Here is a 15,370-nt window from a genome sequence, read left to right as displayed (position 1 = left end):
AGTCCTAGCCCAGGCGCATCTTCCCCAAGCCATCGCTCCCCACCTGCTTCCACGCCCCTAGCAGACTTCAGGAATCATTAGCGTTTGATGATCTTGTGTTTCCAGATCTCAGTCTCTTGTACTTTGAAATTGAAATTCCTGAGCCTGCAAGGGACCCTGGGCTGACAGCTGACGTATTGAACTTTCTCCGCTTTTCACAGCTCAGAAAGTCAATCTCCCCACTCTGCTTCTCCCAGTACTCGGGCTGCTGAAAAGCTCGGATCCAGCGGATGCTTGTGAAACTGAGAGCCGTGTCCGTTTCTCATCTTTTCCCCATGTCAAGGAATAAGATGACATTAACTTACGCACTAATTAACAAGTAGCAGGCTTGTGAAATGCCGTGCAGGACAGCACATGCCTGCTCTCTGCTTCTAAGGGTGGTGGCAGGGGTATAATTCACCCTTCTCCAACACTGTTTCCAAATTGCAGGTGCTCATGGCTCTCCAGAATAATGTCCTGCACACAGGAACTGCTCTCCCCACCTTCTTCCTTACAGAATATGTATTTGTTGTCTTTGCATCTGGCTTTTCAATCTGTAAAGAAGTTCTAAGTACTTAAGTTTGAGTTGAGCATTGAAGAAAATAATTCAAGCCCTCAATATAGTGCCTGCTACTTTGTAATATTGGAATGAACACTAGCAGCTGCCACTGGGAAACCTGGGAAGTCAGGATCCTTTCTAGTCTACCAACAGATAGCATCCCCTCTCTTCCCTGCCCTGTTCTGTCAGTGTACCTTGTGTGTGTATGTATGTGTGTGTGTGTGTTTGAGTATGTGTAGGAGTGTGTGCATGGGTGCCAGAGTCAGACCCAGGTTTTGCTTTCCAGGTACTTTTACTTTTAACATTATTATTATTATTGTTGTTGTTGTTGTTGTTGTTGTTGCTGCTGCTGTTGTTGTTGTTGTTAGACAAGGTCTCTCCCTGGCTTGAACCCCATCAAGTAGGCTAGGCTGTCTGGTCAGTGACCCCCAAGAGACATGACTGCCCTGGCTTCCAAGCACTGGGATTAAGCATGTACCAGCACACTTGGCCTTTTAATGTAGGTGTTGAGGATCAAATCCATGTTTGCATGTGTGCAGTGCAAGCACCCAAATGTACTGTCTTGAAGTTTTGCTTCCAAATGATCCAAATGTTATTTCAGTTCATCAAATCTGGCCAGTCCCTATCTCTATCATGAGAGTCCTTCAGTAGAAAGATTCAGGTTATAGACATCAACCTGTGTTGCAAACAAGTCTAAATACAATAACAATGCAATTGGGTCTCATTTTCTGTGTGCGTTCCACACCTGATGAGTGAAAGGAAACCTAATTGTGAACACAAATAGGAAAAAATTTGTATAAGTGTATATTGCAGCATTTTGTTTCTATTGTTGATGTTTTCTTGTGATAAGCTTGTGAAAAATCATACAGGATTTTCCTGAATGCTGTATTAGTTATTTTTCTATTGTTGTGATCAAAATATTATGATCAGACAACTTAGAGAAGAAAGATTTTATTTGAGCTTATGTTGCTAGAGGCTTAGGGTCTACAACAGATGGCAGACACAGTAGCTAGAACTAGAAGTTAAGAGATGAGATCTCACATCTCAACCAAAAGCAGGAATCAAGGAGATCTAACTGGTAATAATTTTGACTTTTAAAACCAAACAGGCCACGCAGGGACACACTTCTTTCAGCAAGGCCAGATCTAAATATACTCAAACAACCTCACCAAAGAGGGTGGTATTCAAATGCTTGAGACTATGGGGGATATCTCATTCAAACCACCACAGATAAATTAAAGCAAAAACAAACAAACAAAAAACAAGAAAGACTCAAAATTTAAAAAAAAAAAAAGTAGAAGTTGGGTAGCCCATTTTCAAGACTGCAATTTTGCGTGTATCTGCTTCCATCCCTGCTAAGTTGAGTTTCTCTCTGTCTTGTGAGTTTTTGGTGGACAGAGACATCTAGAGACATCTAGTTTGTAGGAGACAGCAGCAATGGAGCCTTTACTACACAATTAGTCTCAGGAGTTTCTTCTGAGCGTAGACAGGGTTGCCAAGCACAGCCATTGAACCCATTCCTAGGATCGAGTCAATGTTCTTGATGTTTGTTTGGAGAGCCACATTAAAAGTCAGTTTCTCTTCTCTGTCATTTCACGATCAGACCCTGCTGATGAACAGTCCCATCATTTCCAGCTGCTACCTTGGCCTTGGCTTTCAACATAAAATTCATGATGAGTTAATACTGTGCATTTTTGCTCCATCTTTAAAATGCGATGAAAAACCAATCAAACATTTTCATCTTGTACCAACAACAACAACAACAACAACAACAACAACAACAAACAAAAACAAAAAGAAGCCCCCAAAAGAGCAGCCATCTGCTCTCTCCATGGTTTGGTTTCTTGGTCTGCATATACCACTCTTCTCATCATTTCTCCTCTCCAGTCTTATGCTGAATCTCTTTCCTCCCATTCTTCCTCACTCTTGACCTCTTCCTTTTGCCTGCTCCCTCTCTCCCTTTCTCCCTCATTTGTGTCAGGGTCTCACACTGTGTAGTTCAGTTCAACTTGTACTCCAGGTCCCAATGTGTTGTCCTCTAAAGCACCGAGGGTGCAGGCACACAGCACCATGCCCAGTTCATAGATTTCTCTCACTTAATTTACAGTTCCTTTTTACCAATGCTCACTTTGGGGTGGTTTCCCCAATAAGGGTGCATAGAAGGCTTTTTGTGATTTTTTTTTCTGCTGTTAAATTTTACATGCCTGGATTTTAAAAAAAAAGTCTTTTCACTTGATTGACTGACTAGAGATAGAAAGCGAAGTTTTAAGTCATTTTTAATTAAAACATGGATCCACAGTTTCTTTCCATTTGGGCTGAGACGTAGGATGCTAATAGAGCACTATTCCCTCATGTGCCACACGCTGTTCTGGGTCCACTTTCCGCCCTTCCTTATGAGCTTTCCCAGCTGCTCTGTGCCTTGAAAGTTCTGGACTTCCACTGTGACATCACCCAGGCAAAACCGTGCGTTTCCCCCTCTTCACCCCATCCACCTCCTTTCTCCCCTTTTTTTCTTTCATTCCAAAGCTTAAGATGGGTAATCCCATACCAGACACATCTTTCAGTTATAGATGATTGGTTTCAGATAATTTCTTCTCATTTTTATTTTCTTTTTCTTATTTTTGACACATATTACATTGATACTTATGTTTTTTAAAATAGAATTAACTTAAACTTATAATTTATCTGTCATTTTGCTTTATATTCTGAGAATTTATTTAAATTTGTTTTTAAGATGTTCTTCATTTCTATAAAATTTTTACATAGTAAGGCATCTTTGTTTTGTTTTCCTTCAATTTTACCTCTCTATTTTTCTTTTAGTTTCTCTCTATGTTTTCTACTCAACTCTTAGAAATGATTAGTTTGTAATTTGCCTCTCTCTCTCTCTCTCTCACCTTTTAAGGTTTTATTTTTTCATATTAAAAATTCCCTTCTAATGTCTGGTGATCCTCAATGGCAACTTCTGCATTTAATTGAAAGGATATCTGTTTTTAAGCATCGTGAACGCAGCGCTGTAGGTCGGAGTGCATCCCATCCCATTGTGGATGCGGCGCTGTGGGTGGGAGTTCATTCCATCCCATTGTGGATGCAGCACTGTGGATGGACATTCATTCCATTCCAAAGAACATAACCTGGAGGGTGTGGAGGAATGGTCTGAGGTGCTGCCTCTTGGGCATAACACGGCTGTTTCACTCAGGACCTTGCAGCAGCTATGGCTCTCTGCACAAGATCTGGTAAGATCTCTGCATAGATGGGGTAGATCTCTCCAAGACTTGTCCCTTACCTGGGAACTAGTGGCAATGGATATGCTCAGGAGGGACAGTCATTCCTTACTGACCATGTGGCCACTAGTAGGTTTCCTTCGCTCCAGTGGATGGCCCCACTCCCATGCCCATATGGCAAGACTAATTGGACTTAGTGAGTTACCAAGGAAAAGAAATACCACTGGGAGGGGGCACAGGCTGGGATCTGTAAGGGGAATGTGGAGGTGTATGCGATCATATTTTATTATATACATGCATGAAATTCTCAAAAATAAAACAATTTAAGATATGAACCCTATCTCCCAAATTGTTCTTCAGTTGAGACATAGAAAATGTTTTTTGTATTTAATAAAAGGGCTGCTTTTTGTCGTAATTTTGGTCTGGTCATCAAGCTCCTGTTTGTTGAGCGACTTTCTGTGAACACCATAAAGGCAGAATAAGTCTCCTCCTTTATGGTGCATTGGTGACATTTATCCCTATTCACGGACGTCACGGGACATACACGGCAGAGAAGGTAGTAAGGCACGCTCCTCTAAATCTATTGTGACTGAGCACAGTGTCTATCTCAGCCATCCAGAATGTGACCAGAGTAGAAATTTCTGCTTGCTTAAAAAAAAATTCTGCTGTGAGAACTACAGTAGTTGGAGGGGGGAGAGTGAATGGATGGGGCTGCTGTTGGGAAAGCTTGCTCCCAAGGCTTCTTACAGCCAGGGCTGTCCTGCTGAATTAAAAAATCTGGTGCAGCTTAGGTGACTTATTGTCACATGTTTCCATGTGTCTTTGTATTTGTTCCACAACTAATCTTTGGGAACCTTGAGGTCAGAGGCTGTATGCCTTTCTGCCATATCTTAGCATTCAACATGAGGCTGGGGTTCACCTTCGATTCTTCAATGAAAACACCTCATTCATCAATGTTCTCCATTCTCTGCTCTCGTCAGAATTCCAGAACCACTGAGTTAAAATGAAACTCACATTTCTAGGCTTGATTCCAAATCTATTAAACCAGACTCTCTGGTTCTGAGACTGAGATCTGCAGACAAGCTTACTGGGGTGTGTGTGTGTGTGTGTGTGTGTGTGTGTGTGTGTGTGTGTGTGTTCGCGTATGCACGCATCCTGTGCTGATTTGTGCTCCTGGAGGCAGAAGCATCACTTACAGCATCCCCTTTCCCAGTGCTGTGTGAACGCTAGTTGTTGCATGATCCCATGGAAAGGCCCTATCTTCTAACCACCCCACTGGGTGCCCCTGTCAAGGACTGTGGGAAATAGGTGTCTGTGACCTTCTGTTGTGGGATGCCAGCAGGGATATGTTCTCTTCTCTTTTAGAAATCCAGACCATGGGCAGGAAACTGTCTGGGTGTGCTTCGGTATTCTTCACAGAAAGTCACATTCTTTGTGAGATATTTACAATGGCAGAGATAATGGGTTATTGATGAACAAATCAGTGGGGATGGCCCCTGGTGAATTAGCTGCTGGCCACTGGCCTGCCTGGGATAAGGAACGATTGCTAACTCAGCAGCAGCTGGAGAAGGTCTAAATCACACCCATCACTTCCTATCAAAGCCAGTAATCTCTGTTAAAGGCACTACCACCACCAATTCCTCATCTGGGGAAGCAACTTATTTAATTTATAGTTAATTGAAGGCTCGAGCCCTGGCATCAGATGGATGAGGTTCTCACCCCTGGCTCCTCCTCTCTTTCTTCACTGTGTTGTAAAACACAATTTAACATCTCCACGGTCCAGCTTTCCAGTTTATGAAATAATAATGCTGCTAACCAACATTGCAGAATTTCCCTAAAAATGATGACCTCCAGCATCTCACCATTTAGAAAGCACTTTCCTGTTCCTCTTCAGTGAATCCTCACAATGACCCAATCATGTCTAAATGTAGCATCATGTGTATTCATATACAAAATGTGCTTAATTTTGTACACACGGTACTAGATTTGAAGAGCTCATTTCTTTGTGGGAATGTGGGAATGTTTTTGTGTGTGCACGTGTGTACATGCCGAGGCCAGAAGTTGTCTTCCTCAGTTATTTCCTACCTTGTTTTTTAAGTCTCTCACTGAAACTGGAGCTCATCAATTTGGCTAGACTGGGACCAGCAAGTCCCAGGAATCCTCCTGTCTCTGCTTCCACAGTACTAGGATTTCAGGCATGTATTACCACACCTTGCTTTCTAAAGATTCAAACTTAGGTCTTATTCTTGTGTGCTGATCACTTTACCCATGAAGACATCTCCTCAGGCCAAGGAGTTCATTTCTTACAAAAAACCAAGCGCTCTCTCTCTCTCTCTCTCTCTCTCTCTCTCTGTCTGTCTCTCTCATCTCTAACACATATACACTGCATAGACAAGAACATATCCAAGCCTATCTGGCATATGGAAGACCAGCTTCATGGCATTCTATGGTACAATAAAATCTAAGCTGCATGGATCAGCCCAGAAGGACTTAACTGATCTGATTCTATCTACCTGTTATTTTACTCTTGACAGGTTTCATGCATAGCTCAGGTTTCCATTCCTGCTTGGTATATAGATCTTTGGTTTGTGAATATACAGTACCTTCTCATGGATGCTTAGTTCAGGGTGTTGCTTGCTTTGACTGACATGGAATTGTATTTTCATGCCCAAATCGCATGGAACATTGCATGTTTTGTGCCTTTGGTATTGCTTTGAGATCATGAGTGAACTAGTTTGCTGCCAGAAGGTGGGAGGGACTCAACCAAGAATAGATTCCAAGCTGACCACACACATGGACAGAAAACACAGTGTCATATTCGATTCTGTCTTGCCTGTTATACAGTAAGACAGCCACGAACTTCATCTTGTGGCACTTCTCCCTCCCTCAGTGTATCATGTCCGTACCTATCTTACTTTACTCTTTAAAAAGCCAAGCCATTCTCTCTTTAGAACATTTCTTTGACTATAATGTTCCCTTCTCACTTCACGGGTCTTAATTTCTTATCTTTATTTCATTTTGGTGCAAGGCCATATGTAGCCCAGGTTAGTCTTGAATATGCTATATAGCCAAGGATAACCTGGAATTTCCTGATACCCATACTTCCACCCTCTAGTCTCTGAAATCTCAGGCAGATGCCATCATTCCTGGTTTATGTATTGCAGATCAAACTCAAGGCCCCTTGCATGCTAAGCAAGCACTCTGGCAGCTGAAGTGCGTCCCCAGCCCCATTTCTCATTTTTGAAGTCTCAACTTAAATGTTCCTCAGAGGCAATGTCCTGACCCTCCTGTCTGCACTAGGACAGTCTTCATATTCTCAATTATACTGTCCTGTTCCTTTTCTTAAATCATAGCTTTATTATAATTTATGACCACACGTAATTCTTTAGCTCGATAATTTCCACCTTTCAGGATTATTGGCTGCATGTTTTATTCACTGCTCTGTCCACCCAGCACAGAGCCTGGTGCTGCGGGCACTCAGTTCATATTTGGTTAGCAAGTGCACGCAAGAAGGAATAAATTGACAGAGCCACTATTTCACCTCTCAGCTCTTCCCTGTCTTTCTTCTATGCCACAATTATGGCTTTATTTGGAGGTTTAAGGCTTATCAGTCTTAGAGTACCCTATCTAAAGCACACAATTCACTGATAATGTTTCATCTGTTTAGCTGGCATCTTTTTTTTTTTAAAATCAGTTTACACTCAAGTGAGCAGCTTAGCACTTTCAGGGATTAGTCACTGACAGTCGCCAGAGAAAAGACATGAGGAAATAGCTCAGGTTAACTGAGAACGCAGGGAGATGAAAGCTTTGGGTGAAATAAAAGAGAATCCAAGGCCTTGGCAGAGACATTTCCTGAGTCAGCTATGGCTCAGCTTCACATGGGGCTAGTTTTGGCACTCAACAGCTGTTGTTGCATTGGTTGACATGTTGACAAATCTGGGTATATAGGGTGTGGGACACATATCTAGACCAGGGAGTGAACGATCCCCGTATTTAAGCAGAAATTATCCACCCCTACTCATAGATAGCGGATGCTGCCCTCCAAGGTGCTGAACCGGAGTATCCCTTCTGCATTGACGTCCAGCAAGAACAAAGTCTTGGGGACTCAGCAGTCTGAAATTTCATTGCACGACACAAAAACAGAGACAAGGAAGACAAGCATCCCATGTGGTTAATGCATAATCCTCAGCAAACTTCTCGGTTAGCACTAAGAACCTTGGTAAGGTATGAGGCAGGGCGCTGAAGTGGAGAGTGGCAGAAAGGTCATAGATAAAAATAATCCCAAACTCAAAGTGAAAAACTGAATTTCTACAGTAGATCTTGGAGAATGTACAGCAAGACTAGGCTAAGTGGGGCTTTTGCATTTTAGATGGTTTACTCAGGGCTGAAAGTAGCAGAGAAGGGGGCTAAGACAAAGCACAGAGTAAGTGCCCCTTATGACTCCAGCTGTGAAATATTGTCTCAGGTGAGCAAAATTTCTGGAGAAGAACATCTGAGGCAATTCCACAGAGATGGCCTCTAATATATATGTCCCCCGAAGCAATTTCGTGTTGAATAAAGTTCTGAAAACAATCCATGCATTCTCCTTCTTTACAGAATCATGCATGTTTGTATATGGAAAGAACTAAAAAGGCCTTTTAGTGGGATGTGTGTTTTAAGCAATTTGTTCCTGTATACTAACTGCTGTCTATTATGAGAAGAAAACAGCAGAGTGATTAGCCTCAATGTGATACTATACCACGTCTTCTCCTCACAAGGCTCAGGGAACAAAGCAGAAGATACACAGAAGGATAGTAAGAGCTAGATGTCAGGGAGATCCTCGGTGAAACAGGGCCTTCTGCACTTGGCAGGGCCATTCATCTCATGAACAGACATCAGCTGTGGCTGCCTGCATAAGATCACAATCCCAGCAAGGAGTGGAGAGGGTACTCCTGAGACCCCACCCTGAGGTTGGTAGCTGCTGGGAAAGGAAGAGTCAGTGTCGCTCCAGGGTCTGCCTATGTTCGGGTTGATGACCTTATATTCATGTGCATACATGCAGAACTAATTTGACTCAGTGGGTTATAAAACAAAAACAAAAGAGAGGAAGTTGAGAGAAGGAGATAGAATAGGAGGAGTCAAGGAGGAGTCAGAAGGGAAATGGGGATGACATAATCAGAATACGTTGTGCATATGTTTGAAATTCTTAAATAAACAAAAACCAATAAATGTTTCTACTAAATTGCTATCTCCTCCTAAACATTTCATTGCAGAGATCCCTCCTTTCTTTCTTTCCATCTTGTTCAATGTCACTTGATACGTTTCTATAAAGCCCAGAAATATTGAGACATTGACCTTAGGAGTTTTTCAATGTGTCTTTGTTTTTTTTTCTAAAGTATAAACAGATACAGCAGAAGGGTCACTCATTGAGCACCCTGCTGGGTGCCATTCCTTGTACTAAACACTTTGAATACATGAATTCATGTTATTCTAAAAAACCATTGCAATGTTAGGGAAGGTTACAGCTTTTTGTTCATATAGAGAGCCTGGGGCCTAAACAGTTTGAAATATTTGTCCAGGGATCCCGGGACACATCAGTGGTAAGCTTTATGTTCAAGTTCAAACTCAACCCAGTCTCAAGTTTATTCTTTAAGCATCTCACTATTGTATTCTGGGAAATAGGAGATCTGTAAATAAACCTTATTTTCTCCTTTGAAAATATTTTCAGTGATTTTTGCTTTGTTTCAGCTGACATATGTTGATCAAGTAATGTCAACATTTCTAGGAATTACCCAAGTTGATTTGTCAGTCTCAAGAACAGAAAAATGAGAGGTGGATCCTAGAAAGGAATCTCAGTGGTTAGAGACACTTGCATATGTACCTGACTACCTGGGTGCATTCCCTAGGTCCCATGTAGTGGTAGAATCAACCCTTGAGAGTTGTCCTTTGACCTCCATACATGGACATGCACATAGAGAAAGAAGGGGGCAACCTTGGAGATGGCTCAACCAATAAGGCATTTGCCTTGCAATTATGAGGACCTCAGTTTACACTCTAGAACTCACATGAAAAATTCAGGCATGGTTGACACTCTCTTGCAATTTCTGTGCTGATAGAGCAGAGAGAGGCAGATTTTTACACACACAGACACACACACACACATGCACACACTCACGAGGAACTGAACTCCCATACTCCCATGATTTCTGTGGTAGGGAATGAATGTAGGCAGTAATTCTACCCCATAGTTATGTAGAATGTATAGTTTTATCCTCTTGTCACCTAGTTTTACTTTCCAAGGAGTTGTGCACAGCCTGCTGAGACTTTTGTAAGGCATAAACATGACTGTCTTTGAAGGCATTGTGGGTAAATTTTACATCTTCCTCATGGCTTGCCACAGAAGAGACTTGACTCTAACTCTGGTTTTAAGTCCTGTGAACCATTTATTCACCTCCATCTTGTTCCTGGTAGGAAATCCCCTCTGGCTCCTTTTCCCTTATGTTTGCTCTAACTTTTCTTCCCTGTCCTGTTTATATACTACAATGGAGTGAAAAACATCTCAAAGATTTGGGGCTAGACTGAACTGATTTCTAGGAGCAGTTTTTCTTTGCATGTATTTACCTTACATGGTTCCAAAAGGGCCTTTTAATAGAAATATATAATGTACTCTGACCTTTTTCACTACAAACTCTCTCTTTCCTCCTCCCTTTCCACGAATCTCCTTTGTTTACCCAGGTATTTTGGTTCTACTTTTATGTACACAATTTTACAGATCTATATAATATCTAGGATCTACAAGTGGGGAAAATATATTTGTTTTTGTTAGTTTTGTTCCATTTGCTTAGAATATAATTTTGTTCTTTATGACTGAATGCAATTCCAATGTGTACATGTGTCACAATTTCTTTAATTTTTTCCTCTGGGGACAGACATCTATGCTGGTTCCATAATTTAACACTGTAAACAGTACTGTGACCTCTTTTACTCATGGAACGAGAGAATTAATATTTCAGAAATGGTTATAATACCAAGAGTAGACACAGTGCATGGAATCTACATTAAAATTCCAAAAGCACTCTTTATAGAAGTATAAAACCATCTTATATTCACAATGAGACACAAACCAGTCACCATTGCTAGGTCAAGAACCTGCAGCAAGACAGAATGTAGGTCCTAGGAGAGAACTTACTGCTATTATTCTACCAAATGGATATAGTATCGAACCAACTTGTAATGATTGACTATGGTACTCTTCAATTAATGCATCAGAGAAGGTTCTGTCTGCAGTAGATGGTGGTGAATACAAAGGCCCACAACTGGCTAAGGTGGAGAGAATAAGAGACTGTGATATGCTCAACCCTAAATATATTGCACTGTTTTCTCCAAAGGCTTGGGGATCACTGTGGAAGAGGAGACAGAGAGACTGTAAGGGTCAGACATTGTGAATGAACACAAGAAGAACACCCATCCATGAATATATGGCCAACACAAATTCGACTTGATGTGTAAGAAAATGCAAAAGAGAAGACAAAGTTGGGTGTGTAGTAAAGGGACTTATATCTGAGAGAAGATGGGAGAGGAGTGAATGTGGCCAAAACTCATTGCATGAAATTCTCGAAGAAATAATAAAACAAAAAGTCTCATACAGAAGCACAAAAGACAAAATCAGAGCAATCCTAAACAAAGTAACAATGGCAGGAATATGCCACTACCTGACTTCCAACGGTCATATTCTCAAGAGCCATAGTAACAAAAAGAAGCATCATATTTCTCTAAAGACAGACCTACAGATCAACAGAGAAGAACTGAAGGTATAGACCTGTTTTTGGTGTGTTTCTTTCTTTTTTTGCATTAGTTCATCCTGATTCTCAGTATTATGGCACCTGCATAGCAGATTCTGCCATAGCACCCAATTTTAAATAAGAAAGGATCAGTTTTAATGCAGTAAAGAAACTTGATGGCACAGGTCAGCTTTTTGGGTCAACTACTTCACATTTTTTTTTCAGTTTTTGCTAACAGAGTATCTTGATATATAGCAACTTGAACGGTACCTTTCGTCATCTTACCTAATAGTTTTAATTTTGAACACATTTGTCATGGATAAATGTGTGCTCTTGTACTAAAGATTGAAAATCAAGGATTGGCTGATTCTTCAGCCTTGTCAGAGTACAGATAATCTACTCCTCTCTAATTAACAAAGTTACTGGGATTAGTTCCTTTTGGGTGTTGTACTAAGATCCAAGGTCTTCAAGAGTGCTGGCCAGAGATCTCCCTCTGTTTATGGCCATGTGGCTGCCTCATAGATAGTCAGGTAACATTGTGGCTACCTTCACTAAGGTAATCAAGGGAAAAGATAGGAGAGGGAACTCAGGCAAAATAATACCAGTCTTTAAGGACTTAAATATGGAGATGGCATCTCAACACCTTCTGTCATTCTCTATATAGCTGCTCACTTCCTTCTGTAGTTAAGAGGAAGAGACAGCACAAGGTAGCTGTGTATGTCACTTTTGTTGTCATTCTATGGTATCTAAGGAAATGGTTTTAATTTGTTTTTGTTGCTGTGATAAACCCCTTGATTAGAAGCAACTTGAAGAGAAAAGGGTTTATTTTGCTTACACTTTCATATTGCAGTTTACCATTAAAGAAAATCAGGTCAGGAGCTCAAGTTGGGAACCTGGAGGCAAGAACTGAAGCAGAGGCCATGGAGGAATGTTGTTTACTGGCTTGCTTTTCTTCATGGATTGCTCAACCTATTTTCTTATAGGAATGACAATGCCCAAAAGTGGGGTGGGTCCTCACACATCAAACATTAAGCAAGGAAATGTCCCACATATATGCTCATAGATCAATCTGATGTAGGCAGTTCCTCATTTGATGTTCCCTCCTCTTGTGACTCTAGCTTGTATCTGTTTGGCACAAACTAATCAGCAATGTATCAAATTAAAGTGACAAAGGGTTAGTTAAGATTGGAAGTGGTCCCAGGACTCTGTTCTGGTAGGAGTCGTAGATGGTAACCTTCCATGGCAGGAACATTAGAGGAACAAACTGACATATCTGGATGCAGAACATGGGGTGGAACAAATTGTGATTATCATAACAATCCTTTCACCCAAACTACCAAGCAGTGCCACCAACATTACCTTTGGAGGCCTTACATCTTCCTCAGCTTCTACCTCCTCCTTCCATGCTGGAGGACCAAGTCTTGACATACGTATGTTTGTTCATCATTCATCATCTACACCATAGCTACTACTGTGAGTGCAGGGAGGTGGGAATCATGGGAGAACACACGGAAAGTTGATGATTGTATGTAGTTGAGAGTCTGAATTCTGGGGGTTAGAAAGATGGCTCAGAGGTTAAGAGCATTGACTGTTCTTCCAGAGGCCCTGAGTTTAGTTCCCAGCAGCCACATGGTGGCTCACAGCCATCTATAATGGGATCTGATGCTCTCTTCTGGCATGCAGGTGCACTTGCATGTAGAACACCATAAACATAAAATAAATAAATCTTAAAAAAACTATTGGGGGCTGGAGGGATGGCTACGAGCTTAAGAGCACTGGTTGTTCTTCCAGAGGTCTTGAGTTAAATTCTCAGCAACCACATGGTGGTTCACAAGCATCTATAATGAGATCTGGTGCCCTCTTCTGGTATGCAGGCAGAACACTGTATACATAATAAATAAATAAATCTCAAAAAAAAAACCCCAAGAGTCTGAGTTTTGAAGTAAGTGTTTTGCTGCTTCTCTACTTAGTCCCTTTGTAATCCCAGGAAAGCTATGCAAAGTCTTATGTGAAAAACCTTAGTTTTTTTCTCTAATTTCTTATAGGTATAATAATAGTACAGCTCCAGAAAGTTGTGTTAATATTAAACACATGAAGAGATGCTGGTCATCTGCCAGTGGTGCTTGCTTCCTTGTCTGAACCTCTGCAGATTCATATGACCATCCCATGTAGCCTCTGGAGAGACACTGAGCAGATCAGACCCAGAATGCTGCATACCAGAGTTCTAGCTTTCTGATTTTTGTATGGTTTTCTATCTTTTCCATTTCTCCTCTGAAATTACATTTATTGAACTGTAAAATTATAAAGTTAAATAAAGAACAAAAAGGTTTTGAGTTTTGGTGCCCATTCTTCATGGTTGGTTGTGGATCTCTGGACTACTGATGGAAGATTATTTGTGGTGTGGGCAGGAAGTTCTTAAGTGCTTCTGGGAGCAGTCTGAAAGCTAGTATGCTCCCGCTTCCTCATTCTGCATTCAGTGACGCCACATGGTAACTCATTGCCAGTCATGATGGAACATTTGTACTGTGGTTATCTGTGGAGATTGAAACACAGTACTCCCCGTTGTCCCTACTATGAGAGGACTACCACACTGTGGCACAAATTAATGCAGATCCCCATAGGAAGGGAAGAGGAGATCACTCCCATGTCTACTGAAGTACCAGAAAGGGAGACATGGGAATGAGTGATGTTTCAGAATCACTTTTCCTGTTTAGGTGATACCTATCTTCTTCTCTGCACTGGTATTCAGAGTTTCCATACTTTAGAGAACATCTTGCTTGGGTCAATGTCTTAGTTATTGGTCTACTGCTGTGAAGAGACACCACGACCAAAACAAGTCTTATAAAAGAGAGCATTTAATTGGGAGCTTGTTCATAGTTTTAATTATTTATCATCATGGCAGGGAGCATGGTGCCATGCATGGCACTGTGGCAGTACCTGCAAGCTTATGTCCTGATGCAGAGAGAGAGAGAGAGAGAGAGAGAGAGAGAGAGAGAGAGAGAGAGAGAGAGAGAAGCATGGGCTTTTGAATCCCCCCCAAAAGATCACACCCCCAATTCTTCTCAAGTAGTACCATTCCCTGATGACTAATCATTCAAATATATGTGCCAATGGGAGCCAAAGGTTGCCATCATACCTGTATCTCTCCAGTAAAAGGAATTTTCAGGCCTAGTTTATTATCTTTTGATCATGTTTTCTTTACTGTTTCTTATAAGTATCTGAGAATTTAAGAATTGTATAATGTCCAGATATGCTAGTTGTAAAGATCAAGCTCTCATTCCTTTCAACATAGCTACTTTAATGCTATTAATGCTGTGGCAGTATTAATGCACGCAACAGCATGCTTAGATCCCAGTAATGGGATTCTCCCTATTACTTCAATCATTCCACCTCAAGATCTGATGGCCAGAGACCTCTACTGAGACAGCTTACCAATGGCTACACGGTATTGGAATGTTCATACTAGAACAAACACCCAGGTCTTTTCCCTGAAGAGTTTATTTTTTAAACATATTGCTAGAAGGAGAAAAGGTGTGGTGTGATAGGGAGAACTGGATTGGGAAGTGCTTAGACATTCTTCCTTCTTGCTGTGCAGTTCTGATGGTCTCCAAAGCAGAGAAATATGGTCACAATCATAAGTGCTACCCAGAAAGAGCTAATGACATAATCATGTACTTTATACTGCCAATTATTACAATTTCCCAAAGCCACTTTCTTGTCATATTTAATTCAGCAAAAATTGCAGGTGAGAGGTAACTGGCATTGAGGGTCCAAGGCCCAGGGTTGCCACACTCATTGGAGCAAGCATCTAA

At 41.3% G+C, this 15,370-nt stretch overlaps 1 long non-coding RNA gene across 1 annotated transcript; it reads left to right on the top strand.

Moving 5' to 3' along the window:
• The first annotated feature begins 3,223 nt into the window (after positions 1–3,223).
• Positions 3,224–13,841, top strand: LOC125399813 (uncharacterized). Its single transcript, XR_007231784.3, has 3 exons — positions 3,224–3,810; positions 11,166–11,588; positions 13,604–13,841. It is a non-coding gene; the product is annotated as an uncharacterized LOC125399813 (long non-coding RNA).
• The last annotated feature ends 1,529 nt before the right edge of the window (positions 13,842–15,370 follow it).

This window comes from Myodes glareolus, chromosome 9 (genome assembly GCF_982192425.1).
Source record: "Myodes glareolus chromosome 9, mMyoGla1.1, whole genome shotgun sequence".
Classification (NCBI taxonomy): Eukaryota; Metazoa; Chordata; class Mammalia; order Rodentia; family Cricetidae; genus Myodes; species Myodes glareolus.
The sequence above is the reverse complement of the archived record's forward strand: the minus strand, read 5'-3'. Positions and strand labels throughout refer to the sequence as shown.